The sequence below is a fragment of the Eupeodes corollae genome, chromosome 1 (genome assembly GCF_945859685.1).
Source record: "Eupeodes corollae chromosome 1, idEupCoro1.1, whole genome shotgun sequence".
Lineage (NCBI taxonomy): Eukaryota > Metazoa > Arthropoda > Insecta > Diptera > Syrphidae > Eupeodes > Eupeodes corollae.
This window is the reverse complement of record NC_079147.1, coordinates 177635255-177654866: the sequence shown is the minus strand read 5'-3', so window position 1 is coordinate 177654866 and position 19612 is coordinate 177635255.

Sequence of the window (19612 nt, the reverse complement as noted above, 5' to 3'; positions counted from 1 at the left end):
TATTCTTCTAATAAATAAAAAATTTCATAATGCCACATCCACTATTACTATATTTATTAATTTCTCTTAGACTGAAATATTGACTATTTGCAATTTGTTATAGTCTTTAAGTGTGTATAAAATCAAGTTTTTACAATCAACTTAAAACTCTTAAGATAACTTTTTATTCGACTCTATTTTAGAAACATAAGGACATTATAAATGAAAGGATATGCATTCAAAAAATATAAAAAAAGTTAAAAAGCTAATTTGGATGACACAAAACTCATTTCACTCTAATTGCAATATTCTACTCCACCTTTTCAGTGTCAAGTCATAAAATATAGCCAAATTTACTATTTTCCATCTTATGCACATCAAGCAATGGCTTAAAAGTTACGGGCCAATTATTCTCATAGTTCTCGGCAAACGACATTCGTTACATTAGACATCAACTAACTAACTCTCGCCTTTAGAAAACAATTCGCGGAAATATCCTCTTTTAACAAACTTCAAACAACTATTTCCTGCATGTGACGAACACAAACTTACACACAAGACAGAAAACACCCACTGACGACGTATAATTAGTAGAGTTATAACCACCATGTAGAATTCTTAATCAGTCCCTAATTACTCATTACCAACGCTATTTATATGACGCATCGCATATCCTACATTCGTTAACGTTTTTCTCATTTCATATGCACACACAAGCAGAAGAACATTTCGAATTCAGGCAAAACGAAAATGAATTAGTTTAGACAAGAAATTAAAAGGGATGACATTTTTGTGTGCAGGATGTGTCTGTGTGTGTCAACAAAAAAAGGACCAAATAAAAGCTCAAAGAAATCCTTGTCTAACAAGCATTTAATGTCTGCTAAAAAAATTCACATTTTAGTGCATATAGAATAGTTCAACAAAAATGTGCAATTTCAATTTTAGAATTCAATTCACATTTTAGCAAAAACAAGAATTAATACAGGCATAGCTATACGCAAAATAATAATAATTGTACAAAATTGGCGAAATTTTTTGTCCCCAAACAGTCTGCTGGATGTCATAAATTTCACAACCAACACAAAAAAAGTAGAGTGAAAGAAAAACGTTCCTTCATCAAAAATATAAAAATAAAATTATAAAAGAGGAATGAGGGCAAATTCATGTCCAAAAAAGGATATTCTGACATAGAATACGAAAACGGGCCAAAGGACTAACAAAAATAATAGCCGGTATTTTTATGAATGGTAAAATAAAAACTAAATTCGATATGACATATTGCTCCCACTGTGTGTGCGAACTGCGAGACCTGCATAGTGCATAATACAGGCTCACTCACACTCACGCATTTAAAGTCACAGGAGATAAATCCATACATGCATTTATCGTTCGGTTCAGTTTGGCCTTTTTTTGCAATAATTTTGGGAAGGACTCATTTTTATCTATGATCGGATGGAGGATAATTGAGTTGTATATTAAGAATACACCTACATACCTCCAATTGGGATTAATAGTCAAAAGATATATATTTCTGGATATTATTTCCAAATCAATAGCAGATTTCTGATGATGAAAAGACATTTTTGAAATACACAGTAGTAGGTATTTCAATAGGGATGCGTCCCACACTGATAACGCTCCATCCCGTCTGCCAATTTGTCTTACTTAGAATTAGTAGGTTTTCGAGTTTTGTCAAAAAATTTATCAGTTCAATTATTCTACAAAATTAAAAATAACCAACAATATTTTGGATATGATGAAATAGTTTTGATTTCAAAATCTATTTTTGTGAACGAGATTTTTAGTCGTTAACCGATTTTTACCAATTTTAGTAGCATTTCTTAAAAGTTTTTATTTCTTGCATAAACAAATATAAATTGGATGAATGATTTCGATTCATTTGAAATCAATGTTTTATATTATTTACGAGACATCGAGAACCAAACATCAATTTTTACCAATTTTGCGTACTATTTTTCGTAGACTGTTGAATTTTAATACAAAAATTACTGAATTTTGAACAAAATATTTTATATAAAAAAAATTAATTTGAAGCCTATATCTCAAATTTGTGAAAAAATATTTGTGTTGAAAATCAATTTTTACCAACTTTTAGTTATGTTTTTTTTTTTAAGGTTTTAATTTGTTGTAAAAAAATTGTCAATTCGATTTTAAACAATGTTTTTTGGTTTTTATATTTTTTTAAGAAAAACTGTCAATTAGATAATTTTTTATTCGAAAATTTTCGAGGTGCCAAATATTTATTTTTAAAATTTGTTCGATCTTTAAAAAATCGCTTAATTGGATTTTTTTCATAACATATACTTGTTTGGTATCACGTTACAATATATAATATAAAATATATATTTAGGGTTAACCAAATTGTCACCTTTTTTTAAACTGCTTGAAACTTCACGTCGAGAAATGTCAAATGTTAAAATATTCAATTTGACAAATCGTACCCATTACAATAACTTCCCACGAGAAGTTAAAAATCACGAATGTTTAGTTTGATACGCAAACGATTTAATCAGTATCTAGAAAATAAAATGTTGTTCTTTTTGAAGACATCGTTCAATGTTCTTTCAAGAACTACTATGCGCTTAACCCTAGCCGTAAAAAACAATGATCTAATAGTCAAATGTTAATTCTGGGCCCCGACAAAGTATTGTGTTAACCACAATTCAAAAAAAAACTTAATTTCTTGACCACTTTTATAAATCTATACAGAGCTCATAACATAATTTGAAAAACTATTCTGAAAAAATTGTGTATGATTTTCTCAATTTAAATCCTTTCCTTACTTGACTTTTACTCAAAATTGAATGGCATTTGTTTAGTAAGTGACATTTGTAGCATTTCGAAATATGTACATATAAGGACTCAAAGTTTTTTAACCACAAATTTTTAAAAGACATATGTATGTAGGTAGTTTTACTCATCCTCTGTCACAAAATGAAAAACACCCGGAAATGTGAACCACATTTAGAACTTCTCATTCGTGCCCGTCTGTCGATTTATCTAAAATTTTAACAAAATAAAATATTAATAGGTAGGTATAACAATAATTTGTGTGAGGTACAAAATTTGAAGTCAATTTCATTTTTTATTTTTATAACACTATAGTCGGATACTGTTTTTATCAGTTTTTTTCTTTATTGTTTCTTCTAAAAAAAGTTTCCTAATAATGTTTCTAAAAATTTAACATTATTGTGATAAAATATGTTTAGTTTCAATATTTATTTTTGTTCGAAAACCAATTTCTAGTAACCTTTGCATCATTTTTATTAAAACACAGATTAAATTTTTTTAGACCATAACCTTACTTAAACAACAAAATGTGGCATATAGGTACAATGAAATCATTTTGAAGTCAATTAACTACGAGACATCGAAAATCAAGCATCAATTTGTAGCACTTTTCAGTAGGTAGTACCTAGGTATTTTTTATTAGATTTTGCGAACATTTTACTAAATATTGAAACAATATTTTTTGTAATATGAAATTAGTCTGAAATCAATATCCTTAATTTTTGCCAATATTCGAGTCCAAAATCAATTTTCTACCAACTTTTATTAGTTTTTTTTTTTGGGTTTTTGTTTTCTTACGAAAATCAACCAAAATGTTCTCTATTTAAAATTTCTACAGTAAAAAACAAAACTCCATCAAATAATTTTTTTGAAGTCCGTATCACTTCCAATCCTACCACGGCCAATAACACTATATTTTATTTCACACTTAATTTTAAAGAATAAGACACCGGAAATAGAGGGAACTCACGATCACCATGAACACTCAACAGCACAATGCACATCAACCCCAAAAACAGCAAACCAACACCAAATTAACAGCAGCAACACCAAATCTTTACGAAAATTATAAAAACGTTCTATACTTCCCTGTCGCGTAATAGTCTAGAAGACTATTTTTATTTTTATTTTAAAGACTTATTAAAAAAAATATAATTTATATTTGAGCTTAAACACTTTCTTTGTTTTCAGAACAAGATGAATCAAGAGGCGACTTTTTCCAATTTCATACATTTTTCTAAATTGTATGTGTTTTTTTCTGAAAAACTTTCCTCTAACATTTAAAAAATTACCCTTTAGGTACAATATGCACGGACACCCTTTGTATTAAATTAATATGGTCTCCAATAAGGACTTTACAATTTTATTGCTTGAGAAGTGATATTGTTTTTATTTTTTTTTAACTAAGCAAGTAGATCTTTTTTCAAAAAAAAATCACCATTTCAACTCAATCCAAATCCGTATTTAAGTTTAATCATTGGAATAAAATCTGTTATAGATGTGACAAAGAAAGTGCCTCAGGAGAAGGAGAGGCATTCTTGGCAAGGAATGAAATTTGTCAAGTAATGGTAGGAACTTTGAACTTAGATATGTTTGAATGTTTAGCAATAAAGGTAAGAACAATCGGAAGCCAACCTCTTGAAATATTTTTTGTTGATTTTCTTGGTAGAAATAATAACAAAAAAGAGGCTTGGATGCGACCCACACTGATAACTTCCCATCCCGTCTGTCGATTTGTCTTGCTTAAAAGTTTGTCTAAATGTATTTTTAAAAAATTTCCGCACTATTTTTTGTAGATTTTATTTTTTATGAAAAAAACGGACTGTTGGATTTTTATATAAAAATTACTGAATATTGAAAACAATATTTTCTCTGAAATAAAATAAGCTTGAAGCTAATATTTTTAATTTTTGAAAAGCTATTTGAGCCGAAAATAAATTTTTACCAAGTTTTATACATTTTTTTTAGGTTTTTATTTTTTGTAAAAAAACTGACAATTCGATTTTTTTCAAAATTTGTCTTAATGTTGAAAACAATATTTCTTATAAGAAAAAATTAGTTAGAACCTATTATCTCAAAGCTTTTAAAAGATATTTTAGTCGAAAATCATTTTTTACGAACTTTCGTTAATTTTTTTTTCGGTTTTTAATTTTTTAAACAAAAACTGTCAAATCGATTTTTTTCAAACTTTAACTGAATGTTGGCAGCAAGATGTTTTGAAAGATAAAAGTAAATTAAAGCCAATATCTCAAAGTTTTGAAAAGATATTTGAGTCGAAAATCAATTTTTACCAACTTTTATACATTTTTGTTTAGGTTTTTATTTTTTGTAAGGAAAACTGTCAATTAAATTTTTCTCAAAATTTTATCAGATGTCAAAAACATTATTCTTCGTTGCACAAAATTGTTTTAGAGATGAAATCATATTTCAGTCGTAAAATTTTCTAGGTGACAAATTTTTTTTTCAGTTTTATTGATTTATAAAAAAAACCGTTATATTGATTTTTTAAAAAAAAAATATACCTGTTTGGTATCACATTGCAATACATTATATAAAATTTAATTCAAGTCTCTAGCGTTTTTGGTTCGTAAGATATTCAAGGTTAACCAAAATTTTCACCTTTTTTTCAAACTGCTATGGTAAAAAAACCAACCACGCAATTTTCTTGAGAGCCCTTTCTGCATCTTTCTGCTTTATTATCTGTATAACTAAATTTATTTGAAGTCGATATCTCTTCTGGTTCTTGAGCTATGGACGATGAAAAAAAAGTCGCAAACGTACGGACGTACGGAAGTACGAACGTACGAACGTACGAACGTACGAATGTACGAACGTACGAATGTACGTACACACGCACGCACAGACATCTTTCTAAAAATCTTTATTTCGACTCTAGGGACCTTGAAACGTCGAGAAATGTCAAAATTTTCAATTTGACAAATCGGACCCATTACAATAACTTCCTATATATAATATATAATAATAATAATATAATAAAAAGCAAAATAATGTTCAAAAAAATTTTTAATGATTGGCGATCTTAAATCCAGACATCAGTCGTAGAATTGAATTGTGTAACCTCAAATTCATACGATACGATATTATGACTACACAGGATAATAACAATTTAACTAACCCTGTTAATCCAAATTAAACCAACTGACCAAAAGAAAAATTTAATATTTTAGGCAACCTGTCGCACTCACAGCTTTACGTTATGATCATTTACCAGTGCATACTTCTTGCACAGATACAGTTTCCATTAAATGCTGCAAGCAAGAGCCAACGCCATAATTTTGTAACATATGATATCAGGTGGAATCGAGCTTGGCATACCTTCGATGAAAACAAATTATATTTTGAAGGACTATTTCAATGATGTAAGAAAAGAATCTATCTTGAAAAACGGCAGAGCAAAGGAGGCAGTGTAATGCCTAAAGTGTAAAGCTCTAAAATGACGACAATCACTTACAAACCCATTCTGAAATGAGCTTTTCAGCAGTTTTCTGAATAATTTGGTGGACAACGATGGACTTTCCAACTAGATAATGCACCAATACATAGCGCACTGAAAACAGAAGCGTGAATTCAGGGCAAAAATTTTAGTGCCCGTGTCATGATGGTTAGTGCGTTGGACTGTCATGCCAGAGGTCTTGGGTTCGATCCCTGTCTATGCCATCTAAAGCCTTTTCACGGGTACTGCCTTTTGCGAGGAATTGACAAATTCTCTAAGAGTAACTCTTGTCATGAAAAACTGCTTTCTCAAATTAGCCGTTCCTGACAACATTACTCGCACACAGGAATGGTTGAGAGTTGTAAGTCACTAGGCCCTAGTTCTCAACGGACTGTTGCGCTACCCAATTTATTTTTAACCATCATTGCAAACTTGTTGGGATGGCTTTCACGAAAAGTTTACGTAGGAGGACGACTCGACAATACAATACCAATAAACCGTAAAGATTATTGAAGCTATAAAACGGTTCTGTGTTTAAATTTTGCTCACTCTGACAGCACTCTAGGAATCCATACACCACGTTACATGAAATTAAAAATTATATAAATCAAGGCTTGGCTTCTTAAATGACTGCTGGGTTAGTTTTGTAGATCATTGAGATAACGTTCGATACTGTTTCCTATTAAGCTTTTTTATATAATATGAAAATGTGTGTAAATTTCAGCTTTTCTTCATCAAAATCATGTAAACATTTTTTAAGGACAGACTTTTTGCAATTCAGATTATTTGGATATCATTTTTAAAGTTGTTTAAGAATCAGTCTTAGGTCCTATTCTCGTTAATAATTAAGATCACTTGTAACAATACACAATGTTTGCATTTGATGCATGCTATAATATACTCTTCATGTGTAGGTCCGCTAAATATTATGTCTCCCCTTCAAACTAATTTACAGGTATTGAAAACAATTTTAAGAAGTAGAAAATTAGAATTAGAATTAGAAACATTTTATTCATTCATTTTTTCATTTCCAACTTAAAACTAGTACAATAGCAAGTGTATAAAAAAAAAGGAATAAATAATAGCTATCATTCTTTAACTTGAAAGTTAGTATTGAATGATACATTGTGATTTAATTTAAATTTTACAATAATTAGAAACTGTTGTGGGGTGACAATCAGCAATACAAATAATAAAACAATGGTTCAATGAGTTAAGTAAATCAATAAATATTTTAAAGATAGTATAACTGAATATAAAAAGAGTAGGTATATACATACATTCATAGGTAATAAATAATTCATCATAAAATTCATTCAAAAATAACAACAAAATGGTACATTTTTTATGATTATAAAACTATGATACAAAATTTAATAATAGTTATCAATAGAATTTAAATCAATTGTAAAAAGCCAGTCTTTTAGTTTTTTTAAGAAATAGTTTAAGTTTTGAATTGTTCTGATAGACAAAGGTAATTTATTAAATGACTTTGGTGCTGCGGCAGTATAAAAGTTAGAGAAATGAGTCTTATGGGCAGTGGGTTCATTGACAAGGTGCATGTTGTTTATTCTTAGATTATATAACTGCGAGTTTCTACTAGGAATATTACCGCTTTGCTTGAAAAATTCTTTAAGTACTTTGAAAATATACAGATGTCTCAAAGGTAGAATCCGCTATTCCTTGTATAAAGGCCAACTTTCAGTATAACGATTTTTGTTGCAAATAATTCTAATAAGATGCTTTTGGGCAATCAATAACGGCCTAAAAGTATTTGCATAGGAACCACCCCAGCTAGATAACCCATATTGTAATTTAGAGTGCGCAAGACCATAATATATTGAAGTTAAAACCTTTTTAGAGCAGAATGGTTTTAAAAGATACATTTTTCGCGTTATGAGCATCAAATGATTCTTGATGTTGTAACTATGATCTTTCCAATTAAGGTTTGAATCAATTGTTACACCTAAATATTTAAAATTATTCACAGAATCAATTTTGAAACAAGAATTGGAACAGGAATATTTATGTTGGAAATTAGGTTTACCACAATTGTGAATTGGAAAGCTAAATTGCCTACAACTCGAAGCATGAAAAAATAAATTGTGATTACAGACTGGATGGCCAGATGTTTTAAAAGTCATGAATTTAGTTTTTTCACTAATTATTAACTTATGGTTAGAAAACCAAGTCCTTAGAACTTCGAGATCTTCTTCAATTAGTAAAACACAATTAAAATCCGAATTAGACTGGTAGGTAAATGATATATCATCAGCAAATGCCGTCGAAAGGCCATTTAATCGAAGCTTAAAAATAGAGTTAATATATATTAGGAAGAATAAAGGGCCGAGTACAGATCCCTGTGGTACTCCATTTTTTAAAAAACGAGCTTCACTTTGTGTACCGTTGATAATAACTTTTTGAACTCTTCCCTTTAAGTATGATTTTAACCACTGAAAAATTACTCCCCTAAATCCTGCATTATACAACTTATCTAAAAGTAAATCGTGGTCAACCATATCAAAAGCTTTTGTCATATCAATAAAGAGAGCCATTGTAGATTTATTGTTATTCAAACTGCCATAAAGCTGACTGCATAGCCTAAGAATTGCATCTTCGGTTGATTTTCCTGAACGAAATCCAAATTGATTTTCACTAAAAAACTTATTTTTATTCAGGAAAGAAGTAATTCTATTAATCATAAGTTTTTCAAAAATTTTTGAAAAAGTAGGAAGAATAGAAATAGGTCTGTAGTTAACCATATTTTTCTTATCTCCCTTTTTAAAGAGGGGAATAACCTCAGCGCATTTAAATTGTTCAGGAAAACAACCCTGTTCAACACTTAAGTTAAATATGTAACTCAAAACATCTGAAACATAGAATGCAATTTTTTTAAGTACGTTACTAGATATTCCATCAGAAGTGCAAGAATTTTTATTTTTTAAAGTTAGAATTATTTTGTAGGTTTCAAAAGAGGTTATAGAATTAAACGCAAAGCTATTTGATTGTATGAATTCAGCATCTGGACAATGTTGATTACAGCAATCACAATCATTACCGGTATTACTAGATGGCTTCAATATTTCAGATATTTCAGTAAAATATTCATTAAATTTATTTGATATACAGTTAACATCAGTTAGAGGAACATTATTAACTACAATAGTTTCTATTACGTTTGGCTTTTTTGTTTTACCTAAAATGCTGTCAACAGCCTTCCATTCATCTTTTATATTGCCTTTTGATTTTTCAAATAAGTTACAATAATACTTTTCGCGAGTCAATTCAACATTTGTACTAACGGCTTTACACAGTGTGAGGTAATACTTTTTTAGCTTTACATTATTTGGATGTTTTTTTAGCTTAATACTAATTGTGTTCTTTTTTTTAATCTGCTTAAGGAGACTCTTATTCATCCAAGGCTTTAAAAATTTGTTTTTATTAGAATTTTGTATCGACACAGAAGTACATGACTCTATATGTTTTTGCAAGATTGTGATAAAAATAGCAAACGAAATTGATGGGTCCGTTTCCGAATAAACCTGATCCCAAAATTCATGCTTCAAAATATTCCGCAATAATATGTAATCGGTGGTATAATGCTCTTTTCTTTGTGTTACTGAAGTAGAATTCCGATTATTTTGTAACTCATTACATAAAATGATCGATTTATGATCAGTAATATTTAGGTCCAGAACACTTCCAAAAAATTTGGATTTATTGCTGACTTTAAAACGAGTAAAAATGTGGTCAATGCAAGTACTTGAAGATTTAGTTACGCGAGTTGGTTCATTAATAATTCTCTTTAGACCATTAGAAGCCATAAGAAACAAATAATTATCACTGTCTTTGTCGGATACGTTTAAGATATCAATGTTAATATCCCCAATCAAAATTAAATTACAAGTCTTATTTATGCAAAGAATTTGACTGAGTTCCTCTATAAACAAACTTTTACTAAACGCGTGCAATCTGTAGAAACATAACATTGTATAGTTTTCGTTTTGATAGCAAAACGACAACTTAACAACATCCGCGCTGCAAATGTCGATTTTTGAGAATTAGTGAACAAAATTTTCATCAATGTAAACTGCGACACCACCTGACGAATAAGATTCATTGCAACAACTAAAAATCGCATAACCCGGTATATTATAAAGGCTTATTTCACTCTCATAAACCCAAATCTCTGTAAGAACTATTATAGCTGGCAATTTTTTAAATGACTCAATGTGAGCTAGGAAATTAGAAAAATTTTTTCTGAGACTACGGATGTTTTGTTGTATACAAAAGCAATCATCTATAAAACTACTAAAAACTGGCACTTCACAAATACTTTGAACTGAATAAGGAATAGGATTAACAATACTCATATTTTATCAAAATCAGAAATATAATTAATTCTTACAGAATTGTCACCCTCACTCCTCCTCATAAAAATATTTCCATTCCTAGTCCAAACGTATTTGACTCCTTTCGTAGTTTTTAGGGCTAGCGCAGTATTTAGAAGTTGACGCCTCTGATGAGTTAAGCAATCGTTTATGTATACTTTCTCCGGTTTACCTTGTGCTCCAAATATTTTTGTTGTTAGTTGTTCTCTTCTTAAATTAAAGCCAATTCAACAAAATCTCAAGCTATTTTCTTACACTTCGTAAAAAAAGCAGATATTTGCCATCTACCTTAAATTTTATAATATAGATTTACAATGGGAACATCAACATAAATATTTGGGTATAACATTTGATAAAATGTAAACTTTTCAAAATTATACTGTAGTCACTATATTTAAAAAATTCATGTGTATAATATAATACCACAGATAATAAATATATATATATATATATATATATATATAAATTTATTATCTGTGATAATACTGTATCAATTTAACAGTCGAAGTTCAAACCTGAGTACAGAAAATCTTGTTATTTGGAATAACTGTCCGTGATCAAAATAAATTACTATTTAAGTACATATTACATAAGGTTTTTATGTTGTAGAACTTTTCATAACATATCTTATACAAGGTCCGACAAAAAAATGGGTCCGTTAAAAAGATCTAACATATTTCAAAAGGCAATGACTAATAAAAAAAAAACAATTTAACAGAAAATTTTATTGAATTTTTCAAATTAAATAATATGCCATTTTACATTAAATAAAATAATTACTTAGTTTTAAACATTACCATATGTCTAAGAATAGCTTTAAATATAAACGTCTTAAAATACGGGAGTTTCTAAAACTCTTGACAATATTGGTTAAATGTAAGACTTTTGTACCTTGATCTACAATACATCAAAAAAAAAACTTTGGAACATACAGCAGTTTATTAATTTTCCAAAAGACCCAATATCTGAGTGAGGTGAGGATAATAATACTTTTAGCCTCTCTATTTATGTTGTTCAACTCGATTTGCTATTGTGGGTCTGGAGCATATTGTTTGAACGAAAACACAAACAGGATAAATGCATTTGAAAACAGTATTTCGAAGAGATTGCTTTAATAATACCGTAATTTCCTGAAAAAAAAAACAACGATTCACGCATTTTCGGCCACCGCACCACACCACATCGCACCCAACCACACTCAAAACACCAAATAAACGCGCTTTCAAACTTAACGATATGTACGAACGAAAACCCCAATTGAAAACCACTGCTAAAATCCTGGATACCTATACCTACATTATGTACATTTATGTAGCTTCCCAACGACGACGCGACGCGACGTAAAGTTCTTTAGTAGATCCGCTTCCAAGCCTACACTACATAATACAGAGTACCGTTGTGTATGACCCGGGACAATTTGATTGTGACAGCTGCGATTGATAAAAGGCAGAAAGAGGCCAATATAAGCAGAGCACATATCCCAAATACAGGAAGCGAAATTTGACCATCATAGAAATGGACGAGACGCACCAGAGACCAACGAACGTCCGTGACTATTTTCGTCTAATGTGACTGACCAAACTCGCAACATTGGAGTATTGTGGCAGGCTCTAGACTGCAGAGCAAATCTATAGAATAAGGACGAAAGAGGCGGGCGTTTCGACTTCGGAGCACAATAATGGTGGCTCGCACAATCAGTCTTACCGCTTAGATTTTTGAGGGAATTTTAATTGGTTCAACTGAATCTACATACCTATAGAACAGATATATATGAATTCGAGTGTTTTTATTGCTCATGCAAATGGCAAACCGTTGGATACTTCCAGCTTCATATAATGTAGGGAGAATAAACGTCAGTATGAAACAGTTGATAAGTTTTTAAAGAGGCTTATTGCAATTCCATTAGTTTTTATTTTTTTAACGAACCAGTCGATTTAGAAAAATAAAAAAGTGTGGCTTTTAAGAATAAATGAGTTTGACTGCAAATAAACTTGACCAGCTAAGGATGTGTCACACCAAAATGGAAAGAACAATTCTAAACATTTAACCAAATCAAAGTGTAGGTACGAAAAGAAGATATTTAAGCAAAAAAACCGGAATTATTAACGTCATAAATAGAAAAAGAAGTTTGAAATGGATCTGGGAAGGCATATATTTAGACTATAGGACTAAAGATGGAAAAAATGTCAACGAAATGGAGACCCGAAAACAAGAGACTAGCAGGACGACCCAATAAAGAATGGAGTGACGATCTCTCACGAATTGGTCCAATGAAGTCAAAAATAGAGACACATGTGAGCCTTGAGGAGGACTATGCCAATAACTAACGTTATTAACTTAAAATTGTACCTAACTATTTTATTTTTAAGTTCAATATACAAATTTTATATTTATAATTGCATAAATTTAATATTGTAAGGTCTTAAATTTTAACAACAACACTTTAAATGATGCAGTTAATAAAATGTTATTGAAAATATCAATAAATGTAATCATTAAACTGAGGCAATAAACGCTTATAATAATAATGACAACAAAACATTTTTTTTTTAATTTCGAAGTAATTGAATTTAAATTCGATCGTATTGCTTTATTGGATTTGACACATAAAAATAAAATTTGTATTTAAGTGGCTATCCGCTTTGTTGCTAAAAAAGCTACTATTAACTGAAGACTGAACCAAAAACAGAATATGAATCTGAAATCCAGGCCTATTCCAATTACGACGCACAAATTTATCAACTTTTTTTTGAAGAAATCAAGAAATACAAACTCTAGGGTGCCTAGATACATGAAAATATTGAGTTTACTGCATAACAAAAGAAATAAGGCATGGAAAACGTATCTCAAAACTCTGTCTTCAATCAACTTCTCTGTTTATGTTGAACTTTTTAACGAATTTAAGTTTCTTTCTAATTTTGTGTATGCTAGTTATTATGTTACTGATGTGAATCCTAAAAATTTTGAAAACTTGAAAACTTAAAGGAAAAAATTAGAAGAACCTTTCATAAGATAAAACTGTTGATATCTGTAAATTTCCGTGATTCATTTGTTAATAGCCCCGAAGAAGTCGATGACGTATATTTCCATAATCTTCACTCCTTCTCGCAAACTAGCTGTAGCCACATCCCTGTGCTACAGAGTACGGTCGTTGATCTTTTATCCGTGTTGAATGATGACTGCTCAGCCGGTCCCGATGATATTCCTCCGATAGTATTAAAAAAGTGTAGTAGTGCTTTAGTTGAACCCCTTACGTTCTTATTCAAACTTTCTCAAAAAACAGGCAAATATGGAACAAGTCACGTCTTACACCAATTTTTAAGAAAGGTAATAAGGCGGATATAAGCAACTACAGGCCCATTGCAAAGCTTTCTTGTATTCCTAAATTGTTTGAATAAGTTGTTTGTGAAATTGTAGCATTTTTTAGTAAAAATCTCATTTGCGAACAGCAACATGGTTTTGTGAAAAAAATCTACCGTTACAAATCTCCTCTCATTCTTGAATGTACATATGTTCAAACGCATTAGAGCAAGATTATGAAGTTGACTGTGTATACACTGACTTTTCTTAAGCTTTTAACAAACTTTTTATATTTAAACTTAAGAATCTTGGTTTTAAACCATTTTTCTTAGCTTGGATCAAATCATACCTCGGAAAAAGATATTGTGTGGTAAAATTTAGAAATTGTTCTTCATAACCTTTTCTTGCTCAATATGGTGTCCCCCAGCGAAGTAATGTTGACACTTTTCTGTTACCTGTACATTAACGACGTATCTTCATGTCTACGCTCAAGTGAAGTTCTCATTTTTGCAGATAAGAACTTACTTATTTAGGTGCTCAGACCTGTTAAATCCGTTGGGAACAACTTAACGGACATAGAGCCTCTACTACTCCTACGTGCCATCGTGTACGGTTTCCGGTGATATGTTTCAGCTCCCTCCAACTCTTGCCTAGTGACGCTGATTCCGCCTCGACTGTCCAGCGAAATGTGCTTTTGGGTCGTCCAGCTCTTCTTCCTTCTTGTGTGAGCGGATTCCACTGCATTGCTCACTCACGTTTTCGTATTATAGATTCTATAGGTTCTTGACCTGTTTGTGCAGAAAATCCTTACGATGTTACGAAGAAATCTATTCACGAAGGTTTGCAGCTTTCTTGTTACGGCCTAACCTAACCTTCCAAGTGCTGCACCCATAAAAAGCACAGATTCGACATTTGTGCGAAACAGTCGTAGTTTTGTTCTTAAGCTGATAGAGTTATTACTCCAAATTTTTGACAGCATACCTAACGCCGCTTTTGCTTTGCCGAAACGATACTTCCAAGGTATTAGCAGCTATCACCTTTTTCCACCGGCTGCGAGAAAATATATATTTGAGAGGATGGTCGGGTTCCGAGGCTGATCATTTTTGTTTTTCCGGAATTCATTATCAGCCCCACAACTTCTTCTTCCCTCTCCACACTTGTTGTCATTTGATGGAGATCAATGATCCTATGCGAGAGTAAGTTAACATCGTCCGCGTAATCCAAGTGCTTTAAATAGGTTGTCAAAGGCCATTGGATGGAGTACATCGCTTATCACCAACAAAAACAATATTGGCATCAGAATAAAGCCCTGTCTGACTCCGCTTACTATCGTGCAAAAATTGACACTTGGATCCATCATATGCTGCTTTAATAATAGCAAGTAGTTTTTCTAGGATGCCTCTCCTCCGCAAAACTAACCAGATATACTCCCTGTTAACGCTATCAAAGGCCTTCTCGAAGTCGATGAATAGCAGGTGTATGGTTGAACGATATTCAACGCACAGGAGGATCCAGTGCGGAATTCTACTTGTTCGGCATCGAGTGTGGCCTCAAGGTGTTCTCTGATACGTTAAAGTATGACTTTTCCTAGTATTTTTGTAACGGCATGGCAGATAGAACGCAAATTCCTCTCCAATTTTCGAACTTTGTAAGATCTCATTGTTTTGGGAGCTTGACGATAATTTTCCCTTCTTCCACTCATGGTCCAGGCTTCCTTTATGAGCGGATGAAGCACTTCGCTTGAATGATGATGAAGACGTTGGCTCTGCTTGTAAAAGCTCTGTGGGAATTCCATCAAGTCCTACCGCTTTGTTGTTTTTAAGTGCTTTAACTGAGCCAAAGATCTCATCTTTACTGGGTGTTGCGGTGCGGATTCGGGGCGCTTCAGAAGGTATCGGCTGCGCGTTTTTTGCAAACACTCGGTTTAAAACCGGGAAAAAGTGTTCTTTTCACTTTCTGAATTGTTAATCCCAAGACCTTGTCACATTTTTGTACCTTGATGCATCGATTTCTTTAAATTCAAGAGAGGAAGGTTTTGCTCTCTCTAATTTGTATGGTAAGTTTTGTTGATTGATTTCTCATCAAAATATTTGCAAAAGGTAAACGCAAAGTAGTATTTTTTTAGAATTCGTCTTTTATCATCAGCTCCAATGTACGTGTAAACAGACTAAAACAATAATAATCAATTCCCGTAAATTACATCAGAAGAAAATACACCAAAAGCAGGAAACTTCTTCAATTCTTCTTCTGTATTATATTTCGAGAAAAAAGGGCCAATTTGTCTGGCAAACTTTCTATATTTCCTGGGTTTTTGAATCTATATTTTGGATGCTTACATAACAGGACAATAATTAACATTTTTAAGCGGTGCTCAAAAACTCGTCTATATATTTAATGTTTGACCCCCTTCCCTTGATTACAAGCCTGGTTCTTCTTCTTCTTTTCATGTAGTTATAGTATGATAAGATGAACATTTTTTTTAAATATTATAAAAAGGTAAAACAAAACTTTAAAAATAGACACCCTTATGAAAATCTGGAAAAAAGCATGGAACAAGGCACTTTAATTCCATAGCCATGAAGTCGGTGTCAGCTGTTAGAGCTCTAACACTAGTTGAAAAAATTGTTACCCTACTTGACAACACTTACGTAACAGTTACATATTTTTGCAAAAGGCGTTGGGTCAACACGTTAAGTTTTAAACCATATCTACATATCTGTCTAAATTCTTTTATTAAAAATAAGCATGAAATAAAACATAAGTAGACACACAGAAAGGTAGTTATAGGTACTCAATAAATATTTCATTGAATTTAACGAAAAAGGTATTTTTTCGTTATTCCTCTTCAATTCCATTGACAGCTTTCAAATTTCAGTTACCAAAGAACAATTCAAATGAAGACCTTTTGTACATATATATATAAACAGCATATGTAGGTGGTATAAACCTCCTCATATTACACAACACATATGTTTGGTAAACCAAAAAAGCCCAAAAGAAAAACCCAATCAATTTAAAGCCACTTATCTCTATGCCTCTAGAGAACTCATAACAAGTATGTATTTCCTCAAGCAAAATAAGATATACATACACCTTCCCATTTGCTATATAGGTACTCATATAGGACATAAGACCTTTGATACAGACATATATGGAATTTAACTATATTCCGCCCTCGACATATAATGTCATGTTAACAGCTTTTTAATACCTCAATATCAAGCTACCTGCCCAGATCTGACACACACAGGTCAAGTTCTTCTTGGTTTTTTTTTGCTCCTTTCATTTCTAAAAACCATCATCTACATTCGTCCTCACACTTGATAGAAGGTTTATATTCTGCAATAAAAATGCAAATTACAAATTCTCAAGAAATGAATTTCCTAGACATCCCACATCAGTTCTTCTTCCAGAAAAGTCTACTATACATATTGTGTGTATTTATATATGTATGTAGATAAATGTATAGACCAGGACCTGTCCTAAATCGAAGTTAAGTAGCATAGCTAGTTTGCTAAGAACGTTTCTGTTTTAATCCACTCTAGGTAGGTACACCTAGCCTTCTACTCTTAGTTTTCACAAATTACTGTTCAACATATTCCAGACCCTTGTTTCCTAATTGGTATCCAAACCATTTTTAGGGGCTACCTTAAGTTTGTTACAAATAACCAGAAAACCAAAAAAAAAAAACATTTCACCCCTAAAAAGAGAAGACATTCAACCAACCCTTGGCACTTAAATGTCCAATGTCTGTCCTAAATAAGAACTAAGGATGAGTCTCCCGGAGCATCATATACACATGCAACACATCTTTTTTCCTCTATGATCTTGGGGCATTAGAAACATCAATGGTCCAACATTTCGTTCGTTGTTATACAATCGATAGATAGATAGATATAAGATGGCCAATGAATACTACCACCCCTCCCCTTCCCTCTCCGAGCCAGCCTCATATAATAATATCCTGTCAATATAGACTTTAGTTTTCTTCTAAGTGCGATTTTACAAGGAATAAAAGTGATCCCCTATTGGGTTGTAAAATTACTGTGTGTGTATGTTTTGTTTCTTCGTTCTTTCCTCAAACCCTTACCACTCTTATAATGTACCTAGACCTACACATGATTTTTTCAGGAGGAGCGAGAACATTTTATTACCTATTCAAGGCTCATGAAAAGTCTTCGAAGATATTGGTCGTTGTTTTTTTACATGTACGATAGGACGAAGCAAATCGAGAAATGTACGTACATCTGGCCATCAAAAGGACTATAGTAGATATAGAGATGTTAGTGCGAGAGTCCTTTTATTTATTTAACGATACCAACACCCGGTGTGCACAGATTCTCTTCGGGAATAATAAATTTCCCATCAAGCCGACAAATGCGAAGGTTTTCTTTTTCTTAATTTTGTCTTCTTTTTATTTTGTTTTTCTTTCAGGTGGAAATCCTTGATATTTAATAAATTTTCAGAAATGGCCGCACAATATAAACCGAATCCGTAAAGCGGACGGAGAACATTTAAATGTCTCAAGACTTGGTGTAGGTTATAGGTTAGGTAAGGTATATGAACTCTCGGTATGGGTATAAGTAAAGCCAATTTTGTGTTTCCTGTTTCCGTTTTGTAATCTTTTGAAATGGTATTTTTTTTTCTTAAATTTAGTTTGTTCATTCATTTTTCTGTGGTTCGTCCTTTGCATCCGTTCAAAGTGCAATTTTCCAATATTCATGAATACTTACTGATGTTTTGGAAGCAGGAGCGTTTGGGATGCTCAGATTGTGAGAAGCGGAGAGTAGAGGAGCATCATAGGTAAAAACTACGACTATTTTGGGTTAATTTAGCAAACATTTCTTCTTGATGCAACGGCAACGTTACATTCACCTTTATGAAAGGATTTAGTTTTTTTTTTCCTTTTTTTTGTGTTTCTTCGTTCTCTTTATTCCCAGATTTCGCTGCTGCTCGTTGCTGTTCTCTACAAAACATGAGAGAAAAATTCTTTATTTTCGTTATTTTTTTTTCAAATTTGTTTCCGCTATGCTCGCTCGCGCGAAGCTTTCTTTCCACCATCAGGTCACCGATGCATGCCACTGAGGAATTAAAAAGCATGAAATAAATAACGGCCATAGAATCAAATGCGGAGAAGAAGAAATCGTTGGTGGAGGAGGACCGGGGATGAGGAAGAGGAAAAGGAGTAGTAAGGGGCCTTGATATTACCACAGGATGGTTACAAAAATGAATAGAAGAAGGAAGAAGAATAAAAAAGTCCTTACTCAGTGCATTTGGCTGAACGCAATTTCTAAGGCCGAATTGAAAAGAAATTTACCGCTTTCTATAAAAAGAATATGAAGAAGAGTGAAAGAAAAAAATCGTGGGTTGTGGAGGTGAAAAAGGACACTAGAATAAAATCAAAAGAAACATGGGGATAGTACCTACCTTACCTATACCTACTCTAGTGTACAGGTAAAAGTAATGTCAAAAGAATACAAAAAAAGGACCCATTCTTAGTTTTTTATAATTCTGAAGGAAAATCCTGCTTGCGCCAACATAGCAAGAAAACAGGGTTAATGTAAAACTTGTATTATTCGGGATGTTCTATCGCGTTGTCCTTGTCAACGTTGTGTCTATCAAGCTAGATTTTTCTGATTTGCTATCTATTTTCTTGGAGTTGGTATAAAGGTGCATA